Here is a 10,318-nt window from a genome sequence, read left to right as displayed (position 1 = left end):
TATCCCAGATAGGTGAAAATTCCGTGAATCCCCCAACTCCCCTAATTCGCTTCAGCATCTGCCATACTCTATGAATTAAATTCATGGTGGGACAACCAATCCCCAATTTCTTAAAGAGTCCTGATTCCAGACCCAAACTCAAGGGCCATACCCCACTGATATGCACCAGACTACTATGACCCAGTTCTTCCTCTAACCCTTTCCCCCATCCCCTAAGATGTTGGCTCTGTGCAGACAGAAAGTACAACCATGGGTTGGGTAATGCAAGCCCCCCCTCATCTTTGGGTCTCTGCAGAGTCTCCTGCCTAATCCTTGGGCTCTTCCTTCCCCACACCAACTCTCCGAATAACAATCTCAACTTACGGAATGTTCTCATTGGGATCTGTTATGGCTGGCAATCAGGCAACACAGCGTGCAGTAATCAGCGCACATACAGAGATCTGGCAAAAACCCAAAACAATAGGACGAGCTCTGAGACGTGGAATCTCTGTAGACTGCAGTACCTGAACTGTCCTCACACAACTGGAAGCAGCAGTGGATTGCGCCTATCACTACCTATGCAACTCGGCACTGCCTGAGGAGCTGACTAGCCTGAAGATAGAAATACAAGCCTGACTTACCTCAGAGAAATACCCCAAAGGAATAGGCAGCCCCCACATATAATGACTGTTAGCAAGATGAAAAGACAAACGTAGGAATAAAATAGATTCAGCAAAGTGAGGCCCGATATTCTAGACAGAGCGAGGATAGCAAAGAGAACTATGCAGTCTACAAAAAACCCTAAAACGAAAACCACGCAAAGGGGCAAAAAAGACCCACCGTGCCGAACTAACAGCACGGCGGTGCACCCCTTTGCTTCTCAGAGCTTCCAGCAAAAGATAATAACAAGCTGGACAGAAAAAACAGAAAACAAACTAGAAGCACTTATCTAGCAGAGCAGCAGGCCCAAGGAAAGATGCAGTAGCTCAGATCCAACACTGGAACATTGACAAGGAGCAAGGAAGACAGACTCAGGTGGAGCTAAATAGCAAGGCAGCCAACGAGCTCACTAAAACACCTGAGGGAGGACGCCCAGAGACTGCAATACCACTTGTGACCACAGAATTCACAACAGTACCCCCCCCTTGAGGAGGGGTCACCGAACCCTCACCAGAACCCCCAGGCCGACCAGGATGAGCCACATGAAAGGCACGAACAAGATCTGGGGCATGGACATCAGAGGCAAAAACCCAGGAATTATCTTCCTGAGCATAACCCTTCCATTTGACCAGATACTGGAGTTTCCGTCTAGAGACACGAGAATCCAAAATCTTCTCCACAATATACTCCAATTCCCCCTCCACCAAAACAGGGGCAGGAGGCTCCACAGATGGAACCATAGGTGCCACGTATCTCCTCAACAACGACCTATGGAATACATTATGTATGGAAAAGGAGTCTGGGAGGGTCAGACGAAAAGACACCGGATTGAGAATCTCAGAAATCCTATACGGACCAATAAAACGAGGTTTAAATTTAGGAGAGGAAACCTTCATAGGTATATGACGAGAAGATAACCAAACCAGATCCCCAACACGAAGTCGGGGTCCCACACGGCGTCTGCGATTAGCGAAAAGCTGAGCCTTCTCCTGGGACAAGGTCAAATTGTCCACTACCTGAGTCCAGATCTGCTGCAACCTGTCCACCACATAATCCACACCAGGACAGTCCGAAGACTCAACCTGTCCTGAAGAGAAACGAGGATGGAACCCAGAATTGCAGAAAAATGGAGAGACCAAGGTAGCCGAGCTGGCCCGATTATTAAGGGCGAACTCAGCCAACGGCAAAAATGACACCCAATCATCCTGGTCAGCGGAAACAAAACATCTCAGATATGTTTCCAAGGTCTGATTGGTTCGTTCGGTCTGGCCATTAGTCTGAGGATGGAAGGCCGAGGAAAAAGATAGGTCAATGCCCATCCTACCACAAAAGGCTCGCCAGAACCTTGAGACAAACTGGGAACCTCTGTCAGAAACAATATTCTCAGGAATGCCATGTAAACGAACCACATGCTGGAAGAACAAAGGCACCAAATCAGAGGAGGAAGGCAATTTAACCAAGGGCACCAGATGGACCATTTTAGAAAAGCGATCACAGACCACCCAAATGACAGACATCTTTTGAGAAACGGGAAGGTCAGAAATGAAATCCATCGAAATATGTGTCCAAGGCCTCTTCGGGACCGGCAAGGGCAAAAGCAACCCACTGGCACGTGAACAGCAGGGCTTAGCCCTAGCACAAATTCCACAGGACTGCACAAAAGCACGCACATCCCGCGACAGAGACGGCCACCAAAAGGATCTAGCAACCAACTCCCTGGTACCAAAGATTCCTGGATGACCGGCCAGCACCGAACAATGAAGTTCAGAGATAACTTTACTAGTCCACCTATCAGGGACGAACAGTTTCTCGGCCGGACAACGATCAGGTTTATTAGCCTGAAATTTCTGCAACACTCTCCGCAAATCAGGGGAGATGGCAGACACAATGACTCCTTCCTTGAGGATACTCGCCGGCTCAGATAACCCCGGAGAGTCGGGCACAAAACTCCTAGACAGAGCATCCGCCTTCACATTTTTAGAGCCCGGAAGGTATGAAATCACAAAATCAAAACGAGCAAAAAATAACGACCAACGGGCCTGTCTAGGATTCAAGCGCTTGGCAGACTCAAGATAAGTAAGGTTCTTATGATCAGTCAAAACCACCACGCGATGCTTAGCACCCTCAAGCCAATGACGCCACTCCTCGAATGCCCACTTCATGGCCAGCAACTCTCGGTTGCCCACATCATAATTACGCTCAGCAGCAGAAAATTTCCTGGAAAAGAAAGCACATGGTTTGAACACTGAGCAACCAGAACCTCTCTGTGACAAAACCGCCCCTGCACCAATCTCAGAAGCATCAACCTCGACCTGGAACGGAAGAGAAACATCAGGTTGACACAACACAGGGGCACAGCAAAAACGACGCTTCAACTCCTGAAAAGCTTCCACGGCAGCAGAAGACCAATTAACCAAATCAGCACCCTTCTTGGTCAAATCGGTCAATGGTCTGGCAATGCTAGAAAAATTACAGATGAAGCGACGATAAAAATTAGCAAAGCCCAGGAATTTCTGCAAACTTTTTAGAGATGTCGGCTGAGTCCAATCCTGGATGGCCTGAACCTTAACCGGATCCATCTCGATAGTAGAAGGGGAAAAGATGAACCCCAAAAATGAAACTTTCTGCACACCGAAGAGACACTTTGATCCCTTCACAAACAAGGAATTAGCACGCAGTACCTGGAAAACCATTCTGACTTGCTTTACATGAGACTCCCAATCATCTGAGAAGATCAAAATGTCATCCAAGTAAACAATCAAGAATTTATCCAGATACTCACGAAAAATGTCATGCATAAAAGACTGAAAAACAGATGGAGCATTGGCAAGTCCGAACGGCATCACCAGATACTCAAAATGACCCTCGGGCGTATTAAATGCCGTTTTCCATTCATCTCCCTGCCTGATTCTCACCAGATTATACGCACCACGAAGATCAATCTTAGTAAACCAACTAGCCCCCTTAATCCGAGCAAACAAGTCAGAAATCAATGGCAAGGGATACTGAAACTTAACAGTGATCTTATTAAGAAGGCGGTAATCAATACACGGTCTTAGCGAACCATCCTTCTTGGCTACAAAAAAGAACCCTGCTCCCAATGGTGACGACGATGGGCGAATATGTCCCTTCTCCAGGGACTCCTTCACATAACTGCGCATAGCGGTGTGTTCAGGTACGGACAAATTAAATAAACGACCCTTAGGGAATTTACTACCAGGAATCAAATCGATAGCACAATCACAATTCCTATGCGGAGGAAGGGCATCAGACTTGGACTCTTCAAATACATCCTGAAAGTCCGACAAGAACTCTGGGATGTCAGAAGGAATGGATGACGAAATAGACAAAAATGGAACATCACCATGTACTCCCTGACAACCCCAGCTGGTTACCGACATAGAGTTCCAATCCAATACTGGATTATGGGTTTGTAGCCATGGCAACCCCAACACGACCACATCATGCAAATTATGCAGTACCAAAAAGCGAATAACTTCCTGATGTGCAGGAGCCATGCACATGGTCAGCTGGGCCCAGTACTGAGGCTTATTCTTGGCCAGAGGTGTAGCATCAATTCCTCTCAACGGAATAGGACACCGCAAAGGCTCCAAGAAAAATCCACAACGTTTAGCATAATCCAAATCCATCAGATTCAGGGCAGCGCCTGAATCCACAAACGCCATGACAGAATATGATGACAAAGAGCACATTAAGGTAATGGACAAAAGGAATTTGGACTGTACAGTACCAATAACGGCAGAGCTATCGAACCGTCTAGTGCGTTTAGGACAATTAGAAATAGCATGAGTAGAATCACCACAATAGAAACACAGTCTGTTCAGACGTCTGTGTTCGTGCCGTTCTACTTTAGTCATAGTCCTGTTGCACTGCATAGGCTCAGGCTTACTCTCAGACAATACCGCCAGATGGTGCACAGATTTACGCTCGCGCAAGCGACGACCGATCTGAATGGCCAAGGACATAGACTCATTCAAACCAGCAGGCATAGGAAATCCCACCATTACATCCTTAAGAGCTTCAGAGAGACCCTTTCTGAACAAAGCCGCTAGTGCAGATTCATTCCACAGAGTGAGTACTGACCATTTTCTAAATTTCTGACAATATAGTTCTACATCATCCTGACCCTGGCATAAAGCCAGCAGATTTTTCTCAGCTTGATCCACTGAATTAGGCTCATCGTAAAGCAATCCCAGCGCCTGGAAAAATGCATCAATATTACTCAATGCAGAATCTCCTGGTGCAAGAGAAAACGCCCAGTCCTGTGGGTCGCCGCGCAAAAAAGAAATAATAATCAAAACCTGTTGAATAGGATTACCAGAAGAATGAGGTTTCAAGGCCAAAAATAGCTTACAATTATTTCTGAAGCTCAGGAACTTAGTTCTGTCACCAAAAAACAAATCAGGAATCGGAATTCTTGGTTCTAGCATCGATTTCTGATCAATAGTATCTTGAATCTTTTGTACATTTACAACGAGATTATCCATTAAGGAGCACAGAGCCTGAATATCCATGTCCACAGCTGTGTCCTGAAGCACTCTAATGTCTAGGGGAAAAAAAAGACTGAAGACAGAGCTAAGAAAAAAAAATGATGTCAGGATTTCTTTTTTCCCTCTATTGGAAATCATTGAATTGGTCTCCTTGTACTGTTATGGCTGGCAATCAGGCAACACAGCGTGCAGTAATCAGCGCACATACAGAGATCTGGCAAAAACCCAAAACAATAGGACGAGCTCTGAGACGTGGAATCTCTGTAGACTGCAGTACCTGAACTGTCCTCACACAACTGGAAGCAGCAGTGGATTGCGCCTATCACTACCTATGCAACTCGGCACTGCCTGAGGAGCTGACTAGCCTGAAGATAGAAATACAAGCCTGACTTACCTCAGAGAAATACCCCAAAGGAATAGGCAGCCCCCACATATAATGACTGTTAGCAAGATGAAAAGACAAACGTAGGAATAAAATAGATTCAGCAAAGTGAGGCCCGATATTCTAGACAGAGCGAGGATAGCAAAGAGAACTATGCAGTCTACAAAAAACCCTAAAACGAAAACCACGCAAAGGGGCAAAAAAGACCCACCGTGCCGAACTAACAGCACGGCGGTGCACCCCTTTGCTTCTCAGAGCTTCCAGCAAAAGATAATAACAAGCTGGACAGAAAAAACAGAAAACAAACTAGAAGCACTTATCTAGCAGAGCAGCAGGCCCAAGGAAAGATGCAGTAGCTCAGATCCAACACTGGAACATTGACAAGGAGCAAGGAAGACAGACTCAGGTGGAGCTAAATAGCAAGGCAGCCAACGAGCTCACTAAAACACCTGAGGGAGGACGCCCAGAGACTGCAATACCACTTGTGACCACAGAATTCACAACAGGGATCCATACCAGAGAATTATGTAGAATATACAAGATCTGAGGCATCACCACCATCTTGAGGAGATTTACTCTTCCTACCACCGACAAATTTAGCTTACTCCAAACTGAGATCTTGGTGCGTATCTTAGTTACTAAAGGCTCGAGATTAAGTTCCTCAAATCTGGTTAAGGGAAGAGCTACCTGAATCCCCAAATATTTAAATTGTGTGACCACCCTTAATTTTGTACCTTCTTCCACCTCCCTCGTACAATCCACTTCTCTATCTACCTGCAAAACGCTCGATTTGTCCCAATTGATGACTAACCCTGAAATTTGCCCAAATCTCTCGATTAATGCTATTACGTTCCTCAATGGTTCCCCAGAGCTCTCAAGAAAAAGCAATATGTCATCTGCATACAAGGCAATTTTTTCCTCCATCTTCCCATATAAAAACCCTTTCACCATTTGAGACCTTCTGATAGCCGCTGCCAGTGGCTCCACCGCCAAAGCAAACAGCAGCGGGGACAACGGTCACCCCTGCCTAGTACCTCTAAAGAGCTGAAAGCTGTCTGATATCGCATTGTTCACCTTGATTTTGGCCACCGGAGAGGAGTATAGGAGTCTCACCCATGACATAAAGACTGGCCCAAACCCACAACGACTCAGCACCGACCACAGGTATTTCCATTCTATACTATCAAAGGCCTTATGTGCATCGAGGGAAACCACCACTCTCCTGCCAGCATTATCAGCCGGTATTTGCATATTGAGAAATAGCCTTCTCAAATTAATGGCAGTTGATTTATTAGGCATAAAGCCTGATTGGTCCGAATGAACCACTTTTTCTATCACCCGGGTCAGCCTGTTCGCCAGGGCCTTAGCCAGAATCTTGACATCTGTTGTTAGGAGTGATATTGGTCTATATGACTCCGGTAACCGTGGGTTTTTGTCTGGTTTGGGGATGACCACAATAATGGCCTCCCTCATGGAATTAGGCAATATACCCCTCTCCAGCGACTCCTCAAAGACCCCCAACAACTGAGCCAGCAGCTCTTCAGCAAGGACACCATAAAGTTCAACAGGAATGCCGTCCGCCCCCGGCGCCTTCCCTCCCGCCATGGATCTCAAGGCACCCTCCAATTCCTCCACCGTAAGCGGCCTATCCAACCAGTCTCTATCCTCTGTCTCTATTCTAGGCAAGTTTGCCTCCTCTAGAAACCTGTCAATACCTTCTTCCCCCTGTTCCAATCGTGATGAATATAATTTGCTGTAAAATCCCTTAAATCCTTCCACAATTTGGGCCCCTTGTGTGACAATACTACCATTCTCCAATTCTAAGGCATGTACGTATGCCGAGTCCCTCTGTGCAGATGCCACCACCGACAGCAGATGACCCTCCTTCTCTCCCTCCGCATAAAATGCCTCTCTTTGGAAATTTCTTGTCCTTTCTGCTCTACGTAAGTGTAACTTATTCACCTCCTCCTGAGCCATCTTCATACGCTTTATCGTGTCTTGTGAGCGCCGAACATTCAATGCAGCCTCCGCTACCCTCAATTCTTCCATTATCGCTTTATCCGATTCCCTTGTTCGTGTCTTGTGTCTAGATACCTCTCTAAATAATATGCCCCTCAGAAATGCCTTCATGGTATCCCACACCACGTATTTCGCTGCACTACCGTTATTAATTTGGAAGAACTCCTCCAGCTCCTCCCCTATCTTCCCCGTATCAAGGATTTGCAACCAGAAAGGGTTAATTTTCCACCCCCGTTTAGCTATCTCCCCCTGGCTTTCAATTTGCAGTGTTACCACCAGCGGACTATGGTCCGAGATTACCCTTGTCATGTATTCCACCTCCTCCACCATCCCATCCATTCCTTCATTACCTAGGGCCAAATCGATATGAGACAACGAGCCATATGTCGCCGAATAGCAGGAAAAACAGTATGTGTCAATGTTACGGACTCTCCACAGATCCCTCCATGCCACTTCTTTCAAATAACTGCCAAACGCTGTCTCATTCCCTTCTGCCCTTAGCGGTGCGTGTTGACCCTTATCCCAGTGATCATTAATAATGTTATTGACATCTCCTATTATAAGCAAAGGAACTCCTCCCCATCTACCGGCTATATTTAGGATTTCCTGCAATTTTTTCCCCGAGTACGGTGGAGGAATATATACCGACACTACACATAGCAATTTAGCAAATATTTTACACACTAGGAATACATACTGTCCATCACTATCTATCACCACCTCCACCTCTTCGAACGGAACGCTCGTATGCACAAGAATTGACACCCCTCTAGCGTAGGTCGAGAATGTCGCGTGGTACGCCTTCCTCACCCATCTTTTATGCCATATATTCACTTTTTCTTTAACTAAATGGGTTTCCTGAAGGCATATCAGCGAGGGCCTCTGTTTCAAAATATATTGCAAAATCGCCGTACGCTTTGTATTGTTCGATAGACCTCTAATGTTGCAGCTCAAAATTTTAACTTTATCTCCCATCATATTGCCAAACAATGAAAATATTCTTCTCCCATCCTTTGATCTTCTTCTCCCCCCTAAACTGACCCCACCCACCCCAAACCTCCCCCCAATCCCTCATTATTGCAAAATAACCCAAACCGTACCTCTCCCTCCCTCAATAACCTCCTTCCTCGCAAAACTCCTACTCCCTCTCTATATGAGAAAAAGGGAACGTACTAACACACTCCTACCAGTGACTTAAAAGCTGACACTCACCCACAATAAATTTCCCGCTATCCATCAGTCGTTCCCCTCCCCCGCCCATCTGAAACATAATGTAAAAACAGTTGCGCCGCCGAACACAACCATAGCGCACTAGGCCTTCAAAACAAATTTCTCCAGTATTCTGTCACAATGAACCCGTAACTCAGTTATTTCAGCCAAATGAACACTTTAGTCAGAAAATCACTCCTGGTCCTCCTCAGCGGTTCTTTTCCGCTCCAATACGCTTCGCGTTCAGATCCAACCAATGTGACACTTCCTCAGGGCTTTGAAAAAAGTGGACCTTGTCCATAGCCACCACGCGTAGTTTTGCCGGATACAGCATAGAATAAGCCAGGCCCAGTTCACGCAAACGTCTTTTAGCCTCTCCAAACTTCATCCTAAGCCTCTGCACAATTGTGGAATAGTCAGGATAGATAGATACTCGGTTGCCATCGATGGTTAATTCCTCCATATTCCTGGCCTTTCTCAACAGAATATCTCGGTCCCTATAGTTCAGGATTTTAGCCAGAAAGGTCCTTGGAGGGGATCCAGGGGGCAAAGGTCTGGACGGCACCCGGTGCGCTCTTTCAACCGCGAATAATTTAGTGAGACTATCTCCTCCCACCTTAGTTTTCAGCCATGTCTCCATAAATTCAGTGGGGTTGTTTCCTTCTGCCTTTTCAGGCACACCGATAATTCTCAAGTTAGGCTACGTTCACACTAGCGTTCTGCTAGTGTGCGTCGCCTTAGCGTCGGGCGACGCAGCGGCGACGCACGCGTCATGCGCCCATATGTTTAACATGGGGGACGCATGCGTTTTTGTGTGTTGCGTTTTGCAACACTTGCGTCTTTTTTGCCGCTAGCGTCGGACCAAGAAAATGCAGCAAGTTGCATTTTTCTTGCGTCCGATTTTCGGCAAAAAACGACGCACGCGTCGCAAAACGCAGCGTTTTTGCGTGCGTTTTGCCGCGTTTTTGTGTGCGTCGTGCGTTGCGTCGCCGACGCAGCGGCGCGCAACGCTAGTCAGAACGTAGCCTTATTTCTACGTGAGCGGTTCTCCAGATCGTCAGTTTTAAGCTCCAACTCTGAAATGCGCTGGACATATTTTTTCTCCCTTTTAGCCATTTCGGCAATTTGGTCCTCCACTCCCCCTACACGTTCCTCCAACAATTCAACTCTCCCCTCCATTTTGTGCATAGCTGAGCGGAACGAGGAAACCTCCCCCTTCAGGCCATCTACCTGAGCAGTTAGGGTTGTTAATGCAGTCTTGCAGGACAGTATAGCAGAGAAAATGTCCCTCAGGGTCGGCTCCGCAGCTTCATCAGTACATACAGTTCCCAGCTGTGCTGCACAATCCAGGGCCAGCCCAGCCACTTTATCCAGTGGAGCATTGCTTATGGCTGGTGTTATGGTGGGTGCCATGCAGGATTCACTCTCCACCACCTCCCTCTGTGCCCCAGCCTGCTCACCCGTCTGCTCCACTGAGTCCACCGCTCCTCCTGTCACCTCTCCTTCAGCTCCTTGCATCATCCGTCCTGCCTCCTCTGTTCTGGCGAACTGCTCCAGC

Source organism: Ranitomeya imitator, chromosome 9, assembly GCF_032444005.1.
Source record: "Ranitomeya imitator isolate aRanImi1 chromosome 9, aRanImi1.pri, whole genome shotgun sequence".
In the NCBI taxonomy this organism is placed as follows: Eukaryota; Metazoa; Chordata; class Amphibia; order Anura; family Dendrobatidae; genus Ranitomeya; species Ranitomeya imitator.
This window is presented reverse-complemented; position numbering follows the sequence as displayed.